Below are 18,819 nucleotides of genomic sequence, written 5' to 3'. Positions count from 1 at the left end.
ATGCTTTTATAAACCTGATATTTTTCTGATTCCCAACTAATGTAATTTTTGTTTTTAGTCTATAACAAATGACTTTATGTATTAAATAAATTATATTTTCATAAAATAAAAGAAGAATTAAGAAAGCATAACAAAAAGTTTCATAGTATTCATAATTCTGTATTTTGTGGTCTTAAATATGAGCACAAGGGGAAGATAAACTGTTTGTGGACTTAATTTTCAAATTAGGTTTCAGAGTAGTGGGATTCCAAGTAGATTTTTCAAAAGTAAATCACTACTTTCACTCAGAGGACTTGAATTAGGAGATTCCTGAAGCTTTGCAAGCACCGGGGGCTTAGTATCTGAGCAGCCCAGAAACCTCGAGGACAAAGCCAGCTCTTGGTTCTGCAGCGTGAGGAGCTGCAGTGTGAGTTGGGAGGCACAGAACCAACATTGTGTTCCGTTGGACCTCTGGCTGGAGCATCATGACCACACCTCAGCTGATGTTGGTCCAGGATACTGGTTTGTAATGCTCCCACTCTTGTGAAATCTCTGGAGACTTGATTGATGCAAAGAACCTATATTCCATGACTCACCCCAAATATTGCACCACTTGGCTGACCTGAGAACACATCAACCCAACACGTCCCCCTTAGGTTTGTGCAGTGCTTCATATACCCTGGGCTGCCCTAGAGGAGGTGGGATGGGAAGAGACTTTTATGCAGTGGGTGTTCTGGTGACTAGTGTTGGCATTACCTGATGGGTCTCCAGGTTCGATGGGTGCTGATAGAGAAGGGATTAGGGTCGGTCTTTATAGGGGACTATTCAGTTACTCTCATCAGGCAGTGATTCCATATCTATCTGGAAGAGAGGTTTGCATTTGTAAGTCAAGAATGACTGTTCTAGGAAGGTTATGTATTTTGAAGTTCTGGTGTTCAGTGTGGCCCCATTTAGGGTTAAGGCTTCTTGTTGAATTGACCCCTTTATCATTATGAAATGCGCCTCTTTATCCCTCATAATATTTCTTATTCTGCAACCCATTTTGCCTGATATTTATATAGCCACTTCAGTTTTCTTTTGATTATGTTTGCAAGGTATATTTTCTTTCGTCTTTTTACTTTTAATCTATTTATGTCTTTATATTTAAAGTTGGCTTTATTTAAACATCATATAGTTGGGTCTTTGTTTTTTTTAAATCTAATCTGACAATCTCTGCCTTTTAATTGATGTGTTTAGATTATTTTTATTTATATGTAATGTAATCATTATATGGTTGGATTAAAATCTGCCATCCTGTTAATTATATATTTGTTCCATCTGTTCTTTGTTTCTTCCTCCTCCTTTTCCTGCCTTCTTTTAGATTAAGTGACTGTTTTTTTTTTTTTTTGTGGTCTACTTCATCTCCACTCTTGGTTTTTTATTTATAATTTAAACAACTTTTAGTGATCATCCTAAAGTTTATAATATACATCTTTAATTACTCTCAGTCTACTTTCAAATGATATATTTCTTCACATGTAATGTAATGATCTTTTTTCTTTAAATTTAAATTTTCAAACAATTTCAAACACACAGGAGAGTTGCAAAAATGATACAAAACCAATACATAGAATTCCAATAGAGCTGCTACTCTGATAACAAAATTTACTAACCTTTAACATTTTGACATATTTGTTATATTGTCTCTCTTTCTATCCATCATCTGTCTATCATCTTTCTATCATCTGTGTATCTATTTTCTAAGCATTTGTGAGTAGTTGTACACATCCTGTTCACTGAACACTTAATACTTCCATGTGTATTTCCTCGGAACAATAACACTGACTATATAACCACATTAAGTACAGTTATCCAGTTCAAGAAATTTAATATTAATAAAAACATAAAGTCTATTTTCCAATTTTTTTCAGTTATTCTAGTAATGTCCTTTTGGGCATTTTCTGCTCCATTATTAGATCCAGTCCAGGATCACGTATTACCTTTAATTGTCATTCTCTCTCTCTTTTTTAGCATTTTAAAAATTTGTATTTATATTTTGTAAAAACAATATTGTATGTACAATAACACCCATATTTGTATTTCACATGAGGTTTTACTGTATTATACAGTCCCATGTTACATTTTTTAGCTTTCCTTCTAGTAGTATACATAACTTTCCCTTTCAAAAATATCATACCCATATAATAGCTCTACTAGTTACCAACACTATGATGTGCTTTCACCATTTCTATTAACTTCCAAAGATTTACAACGTTTTTAAACAATTATGCACAGATTGCCCACAGCTTTCCATTCTCTACCTTCATTCTTTTTGGTGACCTATATTCTGATTATTAACTTCATGAATTTATACAATGTATTTACTTCATAATAGGGCAATCATACAGTATTTGTTCTTTTGTGTCTGGCTTGCTTCACTTGACATAATGTCCTCCCAGGTCATCCTTGTTGTCATATGCTGCCTCACGACTTCATTTCTTCTTATTGCTGCATAGTAGTCCATCCTGTGTGTACACCACTATTTGTTTATCCATTCATTGGTGAATGGACACCTGGGTTGGGTCATTTCTATCTTTTGGCAATCATGAATAACGCTGTTGTGAATGCCATTGTGCAGATACCTGTTTGCGTCACTGACCTCAGTTTTTCTGAGTATATACCTAGTAATGGTATGGCTGGGTCCCAGGGCAAGTTGATATTCAATTTCCTTAGGAAATTGCCAAAAGTCCTCCACAGTGGCTGTACCATTCTACATTCCACCAGCAGTGGGTAAGTGTTCCTATCTCTCCACATCCTCTCCAACACTTTGAGTTTTATGTCTTTTTAATAATGGCCATATCTAATAGATGTGAAATAATATCTCATTGTAGTTTTAATTTGCATTTCCCTAATCATTAGTGATGTTGAACATCTTTTCATGGTTTTTTTGCCATTTGTATTTCTTCTTTGGACAAATGTCTTTGCAAGTCTGTTGCCCATTTTTTAACCAGGTAGTTTGTCTTTTTATTGTTGAGTTGTAGTATCTCTTTATATGTAATGATCTTTTTTTTAATTTTAATTTTAATTTTTTTTGAGGGACCAGGGATGGGGATTGAACCCTGGACCTCATATGTGGGAAGCCAGTGCTCAACCACTGAGCCACATCCACTCCCTGTAATGACCTTTTAACAGCACATTCTGAATTCATTCCAGTTCCATTCTTTATGCGATTGTAGTCATCGATTTTACCTTTATATAAGTCATAAACCTATAGTACACTGGTACTGTTTGGTTAGACTGCCAATTATATTTTAGAGCATTTTAAAGTAAGAAAAGTTGCCATTTCCTGCACTCTTCATTTCTTTGTATATATCCAAGATTTTTTGTCTGGTATGTTGCCACTGCCTGAAGGTTTTCTCTTAAACATTTCTTGAGGTGAATGACTTCTGGTAACGAATTCTGTCAGCTTTTTTTTTCCTTTTTTTGGTCTGAAAGTGTTTATTTCTCCAGTTTTTTTTTTTTAACAATTGCATTGGTTTTTTTGTTTGTTTGTTTGTTTTTTAAGCCCCCCCACCTTCCCCTGAGATGCCTTCTTAGTCTGCTCATCTTCTTTAGGAGGCACCAGGAACTGAACCTGTGCCCTCCCATGTGGGAGGTGAGTGCCCGACCATTTGAGCCACTTCCACTCCCTGCTGGTTGCAGCATCTGCTGGTTGTGGTGTCTGCTTGTTGTGGTTCCTACTTGTTGTGGCCATTGCAGCAGCTGCTGGTTAGGGTGTCTGTGGGTCTGCTGGTTGAGATATCTGCTGGTTGTGGAGTCTACCAGTTGTGGTATCTTGCTGGTTGTGGTGTCTGCTTGTTGTGATGTCTGCTCATCTTCTTTAGGAGACATCAGAAATGGAATCTGGTACCTCCCATGTGGGAAACAGGTGCCCAGTTGCTTGAGTCACATCCACTCCCTGTCTCCTTCAGTTTTGAAACTGGCAAGTCTGCTGAATTCTTATCTTTATTCTTTTCTATGTGATGTGTTTCTGCACACATTACTCCCCGCCCCCCCACCAGCCTTAAAGATTTTGTTTGTTTTTGTTTTGCAGCAGTTTGACTATGATGTGCCTAAGGTTTTCTTTTTGTTTTGTTCTGTATTTTTCCTGGTTGGTGTTTTCTGAGATTTGATGTCTTTCATTATTTTGGAAAATTCTTTAACATTATCTCCTCAGATATTTGTCTGTCTCTTTTTCCTTTGGGGTTCCAATTACATCTTTTCATGTTGTCCCACAGCTCTTGAGTATTATGTTTTACCTGCCTATTTTTTCTTCTTTGGGTTTCAGTTTTGGTGATTTCTGTTGACCTATATTCAAATTTGTTTCTGTCCTCACCTGTCTCGAATCTACACATGAGCCTGTAGAAGATATTCTTCATCTCTGTTATGTTTTTTTTAAATTTCTAGCATTTCCATCTGACTCTTTAGTTTTCAACTGCTGAAATTTCCCATCTGTTCATGATCATTGTTCACAATTTCCACTTATACCTTTAGCATATGATTAACATAAATGATCATAGTTATAAATTCACTCTGAGGATTCCAGGATTGAGTCATATCTTAGTGTGGTTTCTTAATGGCCTTGTCTCTTAGTGGAATGGTGCTTTGTGTGTTGGTAATGTTTGGTTGAAAAGGGAACCTCTTGGCTAGGCCTACAGATGCTGAGTAAGTGGTGTTTATGTGGGACACACCTTACTTCTGCTAGACTTTGAGTATGGGGATTAAGTCAGGCTAGTCTGGTGTTGAGCTGGGTTTCGGTGTCGCTTCTGTTCTGGCTACCCTTCGGGAACCACAGACTTTACATTTTTCTACCCTTCTTTGATTTTAGAGTAGGGAATGGACTACCAGAGGGTTTCCCAGTGTTTCTGTAATCTTCAGGTTTCCTCTTGTACAACAGAGAGCTTCCCATCTCTCTCTATCTCTCTCTCCCTCTCCCCCCCCCCCCAACAGTACATTGTTGCTCTTTGGTCCTTGGTGTTTGCTGGCCGTGGGGTAGGAAGTGGAAGAGGCTTCTCTGAGTTCCGATTCAGCCTTGGTCTCACCAGTTCTGTGTCCCTGGGTCTCAGCTATGGCTTCTTGATGGATCCTGCCCCTCCCTGGTGATAGAAGATCTCTAATACCCTGAGCCTAGGATATTTTTCTGCTCTTCCCAAAGTGTGGAGGGCCTTTTCTTTTCCTATTCCTAGCAGCAGTGGGTCTTCACTGAGGCTCTTAGGGTGACAGGATTTCCTGCCCTTCTCCCAGTGGTTTAAGGCTTTTGTTTTTCAGGGGAACCTGGGGAGAAGAATCTGGGTGAAGCATGTGTCTTTCCAGCAGGGCTGCTCCTTCCCTCCTCCTGCCTTCACCACGAGGAAGGCATCTCCTGTCTAACCAGTCCTCATCCCTTCTGGGAGCTTTGGGTGAGATCTCTGGAGAGGACCCTGAAGTGGGTCCAGTTCTCTTTGTGTCTGTGGCTCCCAGGGTTCTGTATTCCATGCTAGCCCACACCAGGCTGTTAGCAATCATTAAAAATTTCAACCGAAGTCTTCTCACCAGCTTGGATGGTTCCTTGTATCTGCCCCAGGCAAACCAGGGCTTATGTCCTGTCTTTCCTCAGAGGAGCCTGTCTTACCTTAGATTTCAGACTAGTTGGTGGCCTTGAGACCGAAGTTCTGGAAAGGTTATGGCTTGTGGTTTACCCAGCTTTTTCTTGTTGTAGGAGTGACTCCTTTTCTAGCTTGACCATCGTGGGGGGAATTTTTGCTTATTTACTTTCCAAGGCCTGAGATTGGCATTTCCCCTCATCATTTGGGTACAGTTAAACATTGGTTCTCGAGTGAGTGAGCCCTGAAAGCATGACTGTTGGTAAGCTTGCTGGAAAACAACATGTAGCCAGAATGGCTGCTAAGCATACACAATGGCTATCACAAAAGGCACCTTCCTTCTTCCTGGCCAGCTTCCCGCCAGAGAAGCCCACGCGCGCCAACTTCAAAACTACCTCATCCCATCAAGTTGCTGCTTCATATTATCCCAATCCCCTTAGCCCATCTGTAATTGACACGGCACCCTAAGCCCCCACCCCTGCCTATATAAGCTGTGCCCCTTCCCCAATAAACCAGACCTGCGCCACAAGCCTGTGTCTCCAGGGTGGTTACTGTGTGTTTAACCTGGCTGTGTGGTACCGGGGCCCCGTCATCACTCACAACCCATTCAAGAAGTTTGCCTCACCAAGGCGAAAGCTGTCTAGCTAAACTCGCTAACGGCCCGGCCAGCCGTATAGCTAACGGCCCCAGGGGCACGCCTGCAATGACTTGTGTCCTTGCAGAAACGTGGGGACTGTGGCAGCCTTGGAGCCAGTGTAGCACCACGTGTAGTGATGGTGTCGTGGCCGAGTGTGCCTCACGTCCTTCCTGTCCAGACCCAGCTGCCCGGGCATGTCCTCGGAGACCTCCCCGTGTTCCCTGGAGGAGTGCGACGGTAGGTCTTCCTCGCTGCGTGACTTTCTCCTCAGAGAAGCCATCTCAGGCTCTGGCTCCCCCTGCATGAGCCAGCAGTAACTTGGAGAACACGTTAATGTGGCGACGGGGCCTCACAAAATGAAGAAGATAGGGAAATGGCAGGGAAGTAGGGCTACGTACGTTAAAGAGCCAGCTATATTAAATTATTTTAAAAACACAAAAATGGGGGAGACGATAATTTCTTCCCTTTTTTAGTTGTTTCTCCCTCAGGTTTCCCCACCCCCAAGCCAAGCTGTGGGAAACAGTTTTCTTTCATTTTTCTCCCCGTCACCCAGAGAAGCCTGAGGTACTATGCAGACAGTGCTTTGCCACAGGGGCCAGCAGTCCACCTAATCCTGTGGATGGGCCCGGTGGGTTCTCAGCCAGGCCTGGGAGGAAGGAGGGGAGGTTTTTTCTCACCTCCCCCCCCCCCCAGGCTGGCCTTGCCTCCCCCAGGCGCCTCAAGGCCCTTCCTAGAGGTGCAAATGTGTCAAAGCTGGCCCTGCGGATGTGGGGGCGGCCTGCCAGGCGTCCTGCAGCCGTGGGCGGTTCCCTTCCCTCCCCGACGGCCACGGTCCTGACCAGCCCCTGCTCTCCAGCCCCCCAACACACACACGGGCCCCACCTCAGCACGGCCGTGCAGCCCCCCAACACACACATGGGCCCCACCTCAGCACGGCCGTGCAGGCCTCGGCCTCTAGGCGAAGGGCTTCCGCCGAGTCCTGCTTTCGGCCCCTCTCCAATTCCAGACGGAACGACCACCCTAGTTCCTCGTCCCTTGGGGACGAGTTAGGCGCGTCTCCGGGTTTGGCTGTCACGGCACCTTTGAGCTAAAACCACAGGCGCCTGGCACCATCTCAGCTGGCTTCCGCCTGGGGCCATCGAAAGTCTTCTCCCGTTTTCCTCTTTCCAGCAGTGCCACCGGCCTTGTCCCCTTCCTCCCAACACCCCAGAAAGGTTCTGGCCTCCTTTTCCTGTTGCAGCCTCACCCCCAGGCCGCGCCTGCCAGCCTAAGGCTGCCCGCTCCCCTTGCGTGCTTTACCGTGAATCCACTTTTTCTCAGTGACAGCTCGTCTGTTTCCTGAGGCTCTCTTCTCTGTCATTTCCTCTATCAGTCCCCTTCACTTTCTATCATCCTCCCTCGGGTATCGCTTCCTTCAGATATACCTTGCCTTTAATTCCTGGGATGGCATATTATGTTAAGATATTTCGTTGCCCCCCTCCCCCAAGAAAAGAATATGCGATTTAGTTTTATGAGATGTGAATATGATCTAGCATTTTATTTTCATTTCCTTCATTAACAAGGAGACCTTGGCCATTCCTTTAACCAGTCTGTGCTCATTTCTTTATCTTTCTGAACCCTGGAGAAACAATTGAGCTTGTTTTTAGGATTAAATAAGATCAATGTGCCTGGACAGGATTTTTTAATGTAATGCTTCCATAATTTGTTAAGTTACCTTTGGTCAGTTATTTGATCTTTTGAAGTTGGAATAAAGTTTTACAAAAATTTATTCCAGCCTGAGTTTTGTAACTCCAAAACAAATTTAACAATCACTTGCCACTGGCTTCTATTCTTTCTTTTTTCAATTTTTTTCTTTTTCTTTTTTAAAAAAAAGTTACATTCAAAAATAAAAGAGGTCTCCATATACCCCCCACCCCCTCACCCCACTCCTCCCACATCAACAACCTCTTTCATTATCGTGGGACATTCATTGCACTTGGTGCCAATAATATCAGTCTTTATTGACCACTTGCTGTGTGCCAGCACTTTAATTACATGATCTCATTTAAACCTTACAATGAGTGCTCAAGGTAGTGATTGTCTGCTGGGTTCAGAACTTGAGAATTTACACATATGTAAAGTATTACACCATTATCTCCGCATGACTGATGGGGACTGGGTCATTGAGAGTGTAAGGGACACGCCCCAGGTAGTGAAGGGAGTAGCAGGAGCTTGATCTGACTCACAGGAAGCTCCCTGTCGTTAGTACTTTGCTTCATGTATGGGCCAATCTGACTTCCTGCAAGGATCAGCAACCTGGAATTAGCACCCATTTTTTTGAGGAAATGTACTCTTCCATGTTCTGGCCTTTAGTTCTTTAATACTGTATGGGAACTAGAAATGCATATGTTATGAATTAGAAGCAAGGAAGTGCCACAGACACTCCTACTTTGAAGGTAAGTGGCCTCAGTTGAGTGTTTATATGGATAAAAACTGTCATTTCTTCTAGTGCTCTCTCTTTCCTCTTCAACCTCTTTTTCCACTCCTTGGGAATGTAAATTCTGTCTGTGGGCTGCTGGGCACTGGGAAGTCCCCTCACTGCAGGGAAAGGAGGGGAGGCTCTGTGAGACAGAGGTGCAGGCCAGCGGCTAGGGGGCTTCTCTCCAGCATGGCTTTGAAGGGAGCCAGAGGCCAGAGGGAACAGAGGCCAGAGAGGAAGGGGCGTAGTGTGTGTGAAGTGTACTGCCGAAGGCCACCCGCAGTTACTGCAGAAGGATGAGGAGATAAACCAGGGAGCAAGGCGTTCGAATGCCACTATTCACTCAATTGGGAATTTAGAGTTTGGCTTTGAACAAATGTTTTTATGCCAAGGTCTGAATGTTGTTCTATATTAATTTGGTTTCACTTGTTTGACAAATGAGTAGGAACATTTAATTGCTGTTGCACTTACATCTAGTAGAATATTGATCATTTTGCTGTCACCTTTTTAATAATCAATGAATCAATTAATTAAATGTCTTTATCAAACACCAGCTATGTGCAAATTATTGTGACTGGGGTTAAGAATATCTAGATAAGACATGTCTGTCTCAAAGGAGTTTACAGTGTAGTATCTAGACAGACACATACCCAGGTCTAGGACACCGTAGAGTACAGGGCCTGGAATGATAAGGGAATCTCAGCCTGGAAATGTGCAGGGTGAGAATCCATGCTGGAAGCATCAGCATCCTTGGAGGAGGCATTGGAGCTGAAGTTTGAGAGCTGAGTAGATGTCATCCTGGAGAACTTGGTGAGGAAGGGGATGTTGCAAAGGGAGCAGAGTGTGCAGTTGGGTGGAGGTTTTGGGATTGGAGCACATCTTCCATGTATTAGTCAGCCAAAGGGGTGCTGATGCAAAATACCAGACATCTGTTGGCTTTTATACAGGGTATTAGTTGGGGTAGAAGCTTACAGTTACTAGGCCATAAAGTATAAGTTACCTCCCTCACCAACATCTCTTGCCACATATTGGAACAAGATGTCTGCGATGTCTGCCAAGGTTTAGCCTTACTCTTCCTCTCTTGGCTCCATGGTCCCAGCTTCTTCCAATATCAGCTGAAGGCTGGGACAAGTGTTGTCTCTCTCCTGGGGCTCATTCTTCTCTGGGCTCAGCTGCTCTGTTCCCTCCATAAGACCAGCTATAGACTGTCAGGCAAATGGCTTGTGTCTCTTCCCAGGCTTCAGGATCAAAACTCCTACCTCCTTTCTCTGTGCTGTGGTTTCTCCACGAGTCTCCACCCACCAAGGGACTCAACGTCCTACTGATGTGGCCCAATCAAAGCTTTAATCATTTTTTTAAAGATTTTTTTAAAATTTATTTCTCTCTCCTTCCTCCCCCCCCATTTGTCTGTTCTCTGTGTCCATTTGCTGCGTGTTCTTCTTTGTCTGCTTATGTTGTTGTCAGCAGCATGGGAATCTGGGTTTCTTTTTGTTTTTGTTGCATCATCTTGTTGTGTCAGCTCTCTGTGTGCATGGCACCATTCCTGGGCAGGCTGAACTTTCTTTCATGCTGGATGGCTCTCCTTACAGTGTGCAGTCCTTGCATGTGGGGCTCCCCTATGCAGGGGACACCCCTGTGTGGCAGGGCACTCCTTGCGTGCATCATCACTGTGCGTGGGCCAGCTCCACACAGGTCAAGGAGGCCCAGGGTTTGAACTGTGGACCTCCCATGTGGTAGACGGACACCCTATCCATTGGGCCAAGTCCGCTTCGCCTTAATCATTATTTAATCAAGTAAAACCAAAACCTCTGAATCCAGTATACTCTCATCTGCCCTGCAGGACAGACCACTTTACAAACATAATCCAATTTCTCTTCTTGGAATTCATTAACACTGGCAAACTGCTACTCTCCACGAGACATGTTTAGGTCCTACGCCTGGTCCTGTGCATGTGGACTCATTTGTAAATGGGATCTGCAAAGCTCCTATCAAGTTGGGGCCCAATTGACCCAAATTAAACCAGGTAGGCTTTATTCTGGTGTGACTGGAGTCCTTATAAGCAAAGAAGGTGTGGGCTCATCTGTAGAAGTCAGAGTAGGAGAAAGATTGCTTGCACGGAGTAAGCCATCATCACGACACTGAACAACAGAAAGGATCTTTACAATCAAAACCAGGATAAAGAGGATTGCAAGAAGTGCTGAAGAGTAGCCAGTGCTACAGAGTTCCAGGAATATAAAGACTGAAATACTTGGAGCAGAGCAGGAGCCACTTCCCTGGGATCCTGGGAGAGGCTGCCTGATTCAGAGTTGAGGGTGTGGAAGCAGCAGGCCAGCAAATGTAGCTGCCTGCCTCTCCACGCTTGGCTGGGAAGAGAAGGAGCATGAATCAGTGGTCATGAGAGGTGCGTCGAAGGGCCTTGTAGAAATGATCAAGGCTTGAGCATCTTTCTGGGCTGAGGGAAAGGAGAGGAGGAGCCTAGAGGTAACTGGCATACAGGGAAGATTCCCCAAAGGATGGCTGGAAGAGCCTCTGTTGCTGGACTCTCTTTTCCTGCTGACTCTGTAGAGAACCAGGTAACTAGAACTCTGCCTGCTGGTAAGTTCATGGGAAGGGAAGGACGGCAGAAGCAGCCTGGGGTGTGCTTGCCCGAGGACTTCTATTTTTTTTTTTTTTGGTGACCCAGGAGACTCCTGAGGGAGGGCATTGAGTTAGGGGGACTGAGGAACGTGGCGGAACACTGAAGCAGCTGGTGTAGGGAACGGGAGATAGTGCTGCTGAGGGACCCACGGAGCGTTCCTCAGGCTCAGGGTGAGGCTAGAAGCTGTGGGTGTGGAGGGGACTGGTCTGCATAGCTGTGGGATTTTCACTGCTAGTTCTCAGGGTGGGGGCAGCCGCTGAGGGTTCAGGGGTCTGCGTTTATCTAGGCTTGGACTCTGGCTGCAGAGGAGGCAGAGAGCTGGAGCTCAGCATTCAAGGTCACGAAAGCTGAGGACATTGGGAAGTCTGGTTTAAGTGATGGATCAGGGGTCTAGACTGGTTAGGGGGGAAGTGAGGCTGGGAGGTTGCTGGCAGATGGGGAGAGAAAAGAGAAGCTGTAGAATCAGACATCTCATTGAGGTTGACCAACTAGTGAGTGAGACGGGAGGGTACAGCCAGGGAAGGGCTGTGAAGTTTAAGGTTTCAGAGGAGGAGCAGCTGTAGACAATGACAAGGTATGACATGTTGGGTGGACCACTCCGATGGATGATGGATGCTGATGTCACCCAGGGTGGTACCAGCTAGGGGATGGTGAGGAAGACTGGGAGTGCAGGTGCTAGAGTGGTGGCCAGATGTCAGGACTGAACATGAAAATTGAGGAAGGCACCCTTCTGCTGGCCCTCGTGAAATACGTGTAACAGATTCCCACAGTTCCCCCGACTGGGTGGGAGAGCAGCTGTGTCCCGCATAATGCCTGGGCCTTGGTTAAGGCAAGGGGCAAGGCAGCTTTGAGGGAAGGGAACAGGTGTTGAGGAATCTGTCACATGTCCCATTGGTATGTGGAGAGGAGAGTGGGGAGCATGGGCCCAGGAGATGAACGACAGCTGGTTGTTGATAGGACGAGGGGTCAGATGAGAGCACAGGGAACTCGAGGTGAGGACAGGGACCAGGGAGGAAAGAGGTGAGGCTTCCAGGGCTGTGGTGTGTGATGCTGTATAACCCCCAGAAAAACAGTCTTAAATTTCACCCCTTCCTATGTGTGTGGACCCACTGTAGGTAGGACCTTTTGATGGGGCTACATCAGTGAAGTAGTGACCCACCTCGGTCAGGATGGGACTTAGTCCTACTACTGCAGTCTTTTGTAAATGGATTGAATATATTTAGAGAGAAAGACACGGAGGCAAAAAGCTAAAATCAACAAACCCAGAAGAGAAGGGAGACCTGCAGCTGCCACCATGTGCCCTGCCGTGAGCAGGGGAGACAAGGTCACCATTAGCTGGTCTTTGGGAAGAAAGCATCACCTTGACAGTGCCTTGATTAGGACATTTTCTCAGTCTCAAAACTGTAAGGTAATAAATTCCACTGCTCAAGCCAAACCATTTCATGGGATTTGCTTTAAGGAGCCTAGGAAACTGAAACAGATTTTGGTTCAAAGAGAATAGTGGCATGCTGCTATTGCAAATACCAAAAAGTGGGAAAGCCTTGTTGTAGTTGGGTTTTTTTTTAAAGATTTATTTCTCTCATCTTCCTCACACTACCCCCCCTCCCCCCAGTTGTCTGCTCTCTGTGTCCATTCGCTGTGTGTTCTTCTGTGTCTGCTTGCATTATCTGGTGGTACTGGGAAACTGTGTCTTTTTTTTCTGTTGCATCATCTTGCTGTGTCAGCTCTCACGTGTGCAGCACCACTCATGGGTGGACTGTGCTTTTTTTTTTTTAATGCAGGGCAGCTCTCCTTGTGCATGGGGCACCCCTACACGGGGGCACCCCTGCATGGCATGGCATTCCTTGCACATGGCAGCACTGCACATGGGCCAGCTTACCACATGGGTCAGGAGGCCCTAGAGATCAAACCCTGGACCCTCCATATTGTAGACAGACACTCTATCAGTTGAGCCATGTCTGCTTTCCTGTAATTGGGTATTGAGTAGAGGTGGGAAGAATTGTACAGTGCTTGATAGAAAAGGCCTACGTTGCTTTGAGGAAACTGTAGAAATATGGATGCTAAAGGTACTTCTGATGAGGTCTTGGAAGAAAGTGATGAATGTGTTACTGGAAACTGGATGAAAGATGATCCTTGTTTTAAAGGGGCGCAAACCTTGGCAGAATTGTGTTCTGATGTTGGATGGAAGGTAGAATTTGAGAGTGATGAGCTTGGATATTTATCTGAGATTTCCAAGCCAAGTGTGGAAAATGAAGCCTGGCTTCTCTGAGCAGCTTATAGTAAAATGCGAGAGGAAAGGGATAAGCCGAGAACTGAACTCCTGGGCACAAAGGAACCACAGATTAATATTTGGGAATATTCTGAGTTTCTGGAAGTGAGTCCCCGGAGAATAGCACTCCACAGGAGGATTTAATTGAAAAAGGAAGCAGCCAGCCATTTCCATGCAAGTCAGGACTGGAGATGCTGTTTTCAAGGAAGGAACTGAGGAAGGTCCTACTGTCTGATGGTTTGGACCTCTGTGTACTACATGCAAAACCTACATGTTTTTTGTGAGAGCTCTGTGAACGGAACCACGACCAGCCTGGACTAAATGGACAGATTGAAAAATGATCACTTCAAGGGTAAAGCCATGGAAGTCAAGGGTCTGCACTGAAAACATACGCTTGGGCCAAGGGAGCAAGCCCACCCCATGTGTGTGGAAAGGGAGATTTGGAGAAGGTGGGCCACCTACCCCATGCCCTGGGGTAGCGGATGGTCTGGCTGTTACCCCAGTGCTTGAAGAGGGTGGAGCATTCACCCCAGCATTTGAGGGGAGCATGGCCACTGCCCAAGTACTTGGAATGGGTGGCACTGCTGCTTTAGGACCGGCAGACAAAACATCACATTTAGTATTGCTACTGAAATGATGTAAGGCTTTTGGGATATTAGGATGGAATGAATGTATTTTGTAGGTAGAAAAGGCATGTCTTTTAGCGATTCAGAGGGTAGAGTATGGGGGTTTGAAGCTGTACATACACCAGAAAACCATGTCCTTAAAGTTAATCCATTCCTGCGGGTGTGAACCTGTGGTAAGTAGGACTTGTGGTGAGTACTTCACCTCATTCGGGATGGGCTCTAATCCTATTACTGGAGTCCTTTATAAATGGAGTGAATACAGAGAGAGAGAGCCCTGGAAGCATGAAGGTGAAATGAACAAAACCCAGAAGAGAAGGGAGAGAGCAGAGGCCGCCGTGTGCCTTGCTGTGGGTAGAGGAGCCCAGGTCACCCGGCGCTGGTCTTGGGGAAGAAAGCGTCGCCTTATGGCCTAGATAAAATCAGCCTCACATTGCCCATTTTCTCAGCCTCAAAACTGTAAGCTAATCAGTTCCCGTCTTTCAAGCCAAACCTTTCCATGGCGTTTGCTTTAGGCAGCCTCGGAAACAAAAACACGGGGTTTGGGCAACAGGACAGGCTGAGAGGCCCAGTGGTGTCTGCAATGTTTTGAAACATTTTGATGACTGTGGGACAGACCAGTTTGAGAGAGCAGGGAAGGAAAAAAGTCAGCACCACACTTTAGGACAATAAATATAGGAAGGGGAGTCAACTGCATCGAGAAAGAGTGGAGAGCAGAGGCCTAGTACTTAGAGGGGAGTGGTACATCACATTGCCAAATGTCTTAGTTTCACCTTTAATTTCTCTTGAGAGGTGCAAAGACTACCTAAATTATTGTCCATACTAAGTTTTATCCTTGTGAGAATTTTCCACTGTGCATCTCAAAGTCAACTACAGCTATCTTGTGTTTATATTAACAAAAAATCTTGATTTTATCTTGAAATTTTCTACAGACCAATAGGATATATACATATCCATATATAGTAATTTATTTAGTCAGTCAGTCAGTCAGTCAAAGGAATTGGATCATGGGGATGGACAACCCCAAAATCCGTCAGGCAGGTGGGAAGACTGGACACACAGGCAGGAGTTGATGCTGCAGAGTCGAGGGGGAAATCCGCAGGGTCTCCTGAGACCGGGAAGCTCAGGCAGGACTTTGCGCTGTCCCCTGGGAGGCAGAATGTCGTCTCTGCTTTGCTGCTGAGGCCTTCGGCTGCGGGCGCGCGGCCCCGCCAGCGTTTCGCAGGCGCTCTCCCCAGCGTCATCCCTCGTAGGCCTCCGCCACGCCGCACAGGCCGCCCCGCCCCGGGATTAGTTGCGGTTCTCTAACTTGTTACCGCGCCCAGCCAGGTCCCCACGTAAGACTAACCGTCACGACACACAACATCGGAAGCTCTAGTCCTTGGTTATTGTGCTTCTCTCTCCAGGTGCTAGACAAGCCCCTCGCAAACCCTAAACCGCTCAGGGAACTCACGCCCCGGGGCTCACTTGTCCTTTCTGTTTGTTTTTTGTAGCTTTCGGCCGCCAGCCCGGCTCCGCCTCACCGCAGGGGCCCGCCCCTCAGCAACGTGGCGGCGCCACCGGCACCTCCCTGGCCTGCCCGTCACGCGGCCACCCTGCTCGTCGCGCTGTGGGGAAGCCGGGCCGCGCGCCCCGCTGCGCCCCCCGCCGCGGCGGCTCCCTGCACACGCCCGGCGGCCGCAGCAACTCGGGCGAGGAGAGCAGCTGCCACCCGGCGAGCCGCGCGCGGCCCCTGGAGGCGGGCGATGGGCCCTCGGCGGCCCCGGGCCCCGGGCCTCCCGCTGACCTGCGGCGGAACGGCGCGGCGGCGCGGGAGGAGGACGCGTCCGGCAGCGAGAGCTTCCAGGCCAGCGCCCAGAGGATCCTCCCGCCCCTGCGCAGCCACCGCCTGCCCCGCAGCAGCTGAAGGAGATGAAGAAAGGCTGACGGAGACCACCAAAGTGCACCACGTGTCTCAGAGTCCCCTGACGGACACCGCGTGGACGCCGCCTCCCGCCCGCCCCTGGGCCTGGAGAGCCCCGAGGACGCTCCGGCCAACAAGTTCCGGATCAAATCCCCCTTTCCCGACCCGCCCGCGGGCAGCGCTGGCGAGAGGCGCCCTCCAGGCTGGCGGCCAGCGCCTCCCCGCTCAGCTGCGCCCTCAGTCCCAGCCAGGCCCTACTCCGCAAGTCGCAGACGAGGCCCGGGGCAGCAGGGGGGACAGCCGCAGCGGGGCCGCCCCAGGCCTTCCCATTTCAGGAGGACGGCTCGTTTCCACGAGGCCAAGCAGGCCCGGCCCTCCAGGGAGAGGAGCACGTCCACCCTGACGCCCCGGCAGGTGCCCGCGTACAGCTCCCGGCCGCGGGCCTGGACCAGGCCGAAGACTGCCCCGGACCTCAGAGTCGGGGGGCCCGCCTGCTTCCTGAGGAGCTGGAGCGCTTCCAAGGGGTGGGGGGGCAGCGCTCCTCTCAGGCCCCCCGCCAAGCCTCACACCTTGGGGCAGCCGGGGAGCAAAGCAGGCCCCAGAGACCGCCAGGCAGGACTCGTGGCCGGAGCTGAGAGAACGGAGCCTCAGAGAGCGCGGAGGGGACCATCCCCCAGTCACAGGAGCGTTTCAAGGAAACACCCTTCCCCCGTCTCCCCCAAAGAGAACCACCAAGGGTCAGTCCTCTGAGCCCTTCTCAGGGCAGAAGAGACAAGTGCCAGAGCTTCCCGGCACACCCCGAGTTCGCCTTCTACGACAGTACCTCATTCGGCCTCACAGAGGCGGAGCAGAGAATGCTCGACCTCCCTGGCTACTTCGGGTCAAACGAAGAGGATGAAACCACAAGTACGCTCAGTGTGGAGAAGCTGGTGATCTAGGCCAGGAATCAGCCTGGAGCGTTGCACAGCAGGCCCTCTGCCCAGGTGGGGGGTGGGTGGATCATTTTTGCCTGACTGTGCAGAGGACACCCGGCGGGAAGGAGGTAACTCACACAAAGGAAGGAGTGTGCCCCTGTCTGTTTCACTTCATGAGGAAGATGCTATTTATCCCCAACGGCTCCCTCTGCCAGCCTCTTTCTATTGGTTTATTAACTAATAACTACGACAACAAAATTTAAACCAGAGTAACATAGGGCTTGGTCTCTCATGTGGATGACAAGATGACAGGGTGGCGAGTGACTATGAAATACTTGAACACTTGCGTTAGCAGTTTCCAACTTGATAGAGAAATCCATTTCAGCTCTAAATATGTGCTGGAGCAAAGTTCACTCTGAATTTTAATTTATTAAATTATAAACACACGAGAATTTGACTCATAGGAAGAATGAATAGGTTTCGTAGTTGGCTATTATGTTAATTATCACTGCCTAGGTGCTAAGCTACCTAGACACGGTGAAACCACAAGATATTCCAGAAGAACTTTAGGATGCAACCAAGAGCCCAGGTGACTTGACATTAAATTATGTGAGTTAATTCTACTTTGGGGAGGTAGTACAAGAAACTGGTTATTGAGGTAGTGGGCCAAATAAAGACCTGTTCACACATCCATCACTGTTCTGAGCAAATAGTATTTTGGAAAGAAAAGTATCATCTGCAGAGAATGCTTCAGCTGGAAAATGGGCAGTGGATGCTGACTGGGAAACTGCCTGACATCATGATGCCCCTGGACCAGCCTGCCGTGGAGACCCCGAGATGGTGTCATTGGGCAACTAGTACATGTATGTTTTAAAAAATAAGTATCATTTCATTCAGAAAATGCATGAATTAATCTCAGGTATATGGAAAGCAGGGAGACTAGATTATAAATTTACAGTTCAAGCATTTTCAATTGGAAGAAAGAGGTGGAGGAGGAAATTTAGAATGATGCTTGTTTTCATATTGTCTCCTACCATAGGTCAGGGAGGTGTTCACTCTTCCAGGGTTGGATAGTCCTGGACTTATTTGCATTCTAAATGCCATACTCTGCCATCCCAGCCTTTACAAGTCGCCTCTAGCAGCAGAAACTCCAGGTGTTTCAGGAGAAAGCTGCTCTTTTGCATAAGAGGGGATAGAGAGAAGCCCCTAAGAGGTTTTCCCAAAGGAAGAAAGCTTTCTGCTGCTTGCTGAGATGTTAGGACTGGTCTTGCAACTTGCTTTGTTTGGAAATAAGGGCTAACAAAAGAACCTAAAGTCTGGGCTCCTTCGTTGGAAATCTTTCATCAGCCACCTGGTGGGTTGCTCTCTGCAGTGTGTGCCGTACTTCCTTCCAGCCCTTGAACCAAACTAATTGGTTATCTGCACCTGGCTGGGTACTGCACTTTCCTTTCTTTTCACAGTGACCTCTGTAACTGCCGCACCCATCTTGCCTTTTAGACTGTTTTCCATCTTCCTTTTCTAGTTTATCTAGTTTTTTCCCATCTAATTCCATGCTCTCCTAAGAGAGCAACTATTGTAATGTTACAAGTTTCTCTCCTATTTGCTGCATTGCCACCTCATTTGTACCATCTTTATGGAAAGAAAAATACATCTCCTTTTGGAAATGCTTTAATAATAACAATCTAACTTTCAGGAACAGGAGGGGTAGATTATTCAGAGCTTTCTGACAAATGGTATGTGCTGATGCAAAGAAGAGGAAACCAGGCTTTTCAACTTCCATTTTCTCTGTTTATCATAC

The 18,819-nt window shown here is 47.1% G+C and overlaps 1 pseudogene; it reads left to right on the top strand.

Moving 5' to 3' along the window:
- LOC101434322 (thrombospondin type-1 domain-containing protein 1-like) overlaps positions 1–18,525 on the top strand; it is a 31,203-nt pseudogene extending 12,678 nt beyond the window's left edge.
- The last annotated feature ends 294 nt before the right edge of the window (positions 18,526–18,819 follow it).

This window comes from Dasypus novemcinctus, chromosome 15 (assembly GCF_030445035.2).
Source record: "Dasypus novemcinctus isolate mDasNov1 chromosome 15, mDasNov1.1.hap2, whole genome shotgun sequence".
Taxonomy (NCBI): Eukaryota; Metazoa; Chordata; class Mammalia; order Cingulata; family Dasypodidae; genus Dasypus; species Dasypus novemcinctus.
The sequence above is the reverse complement of the archived record's forward strand: the minus strand, read 5'-3'. Positions and strand labels throughout refer to the sequence as shown.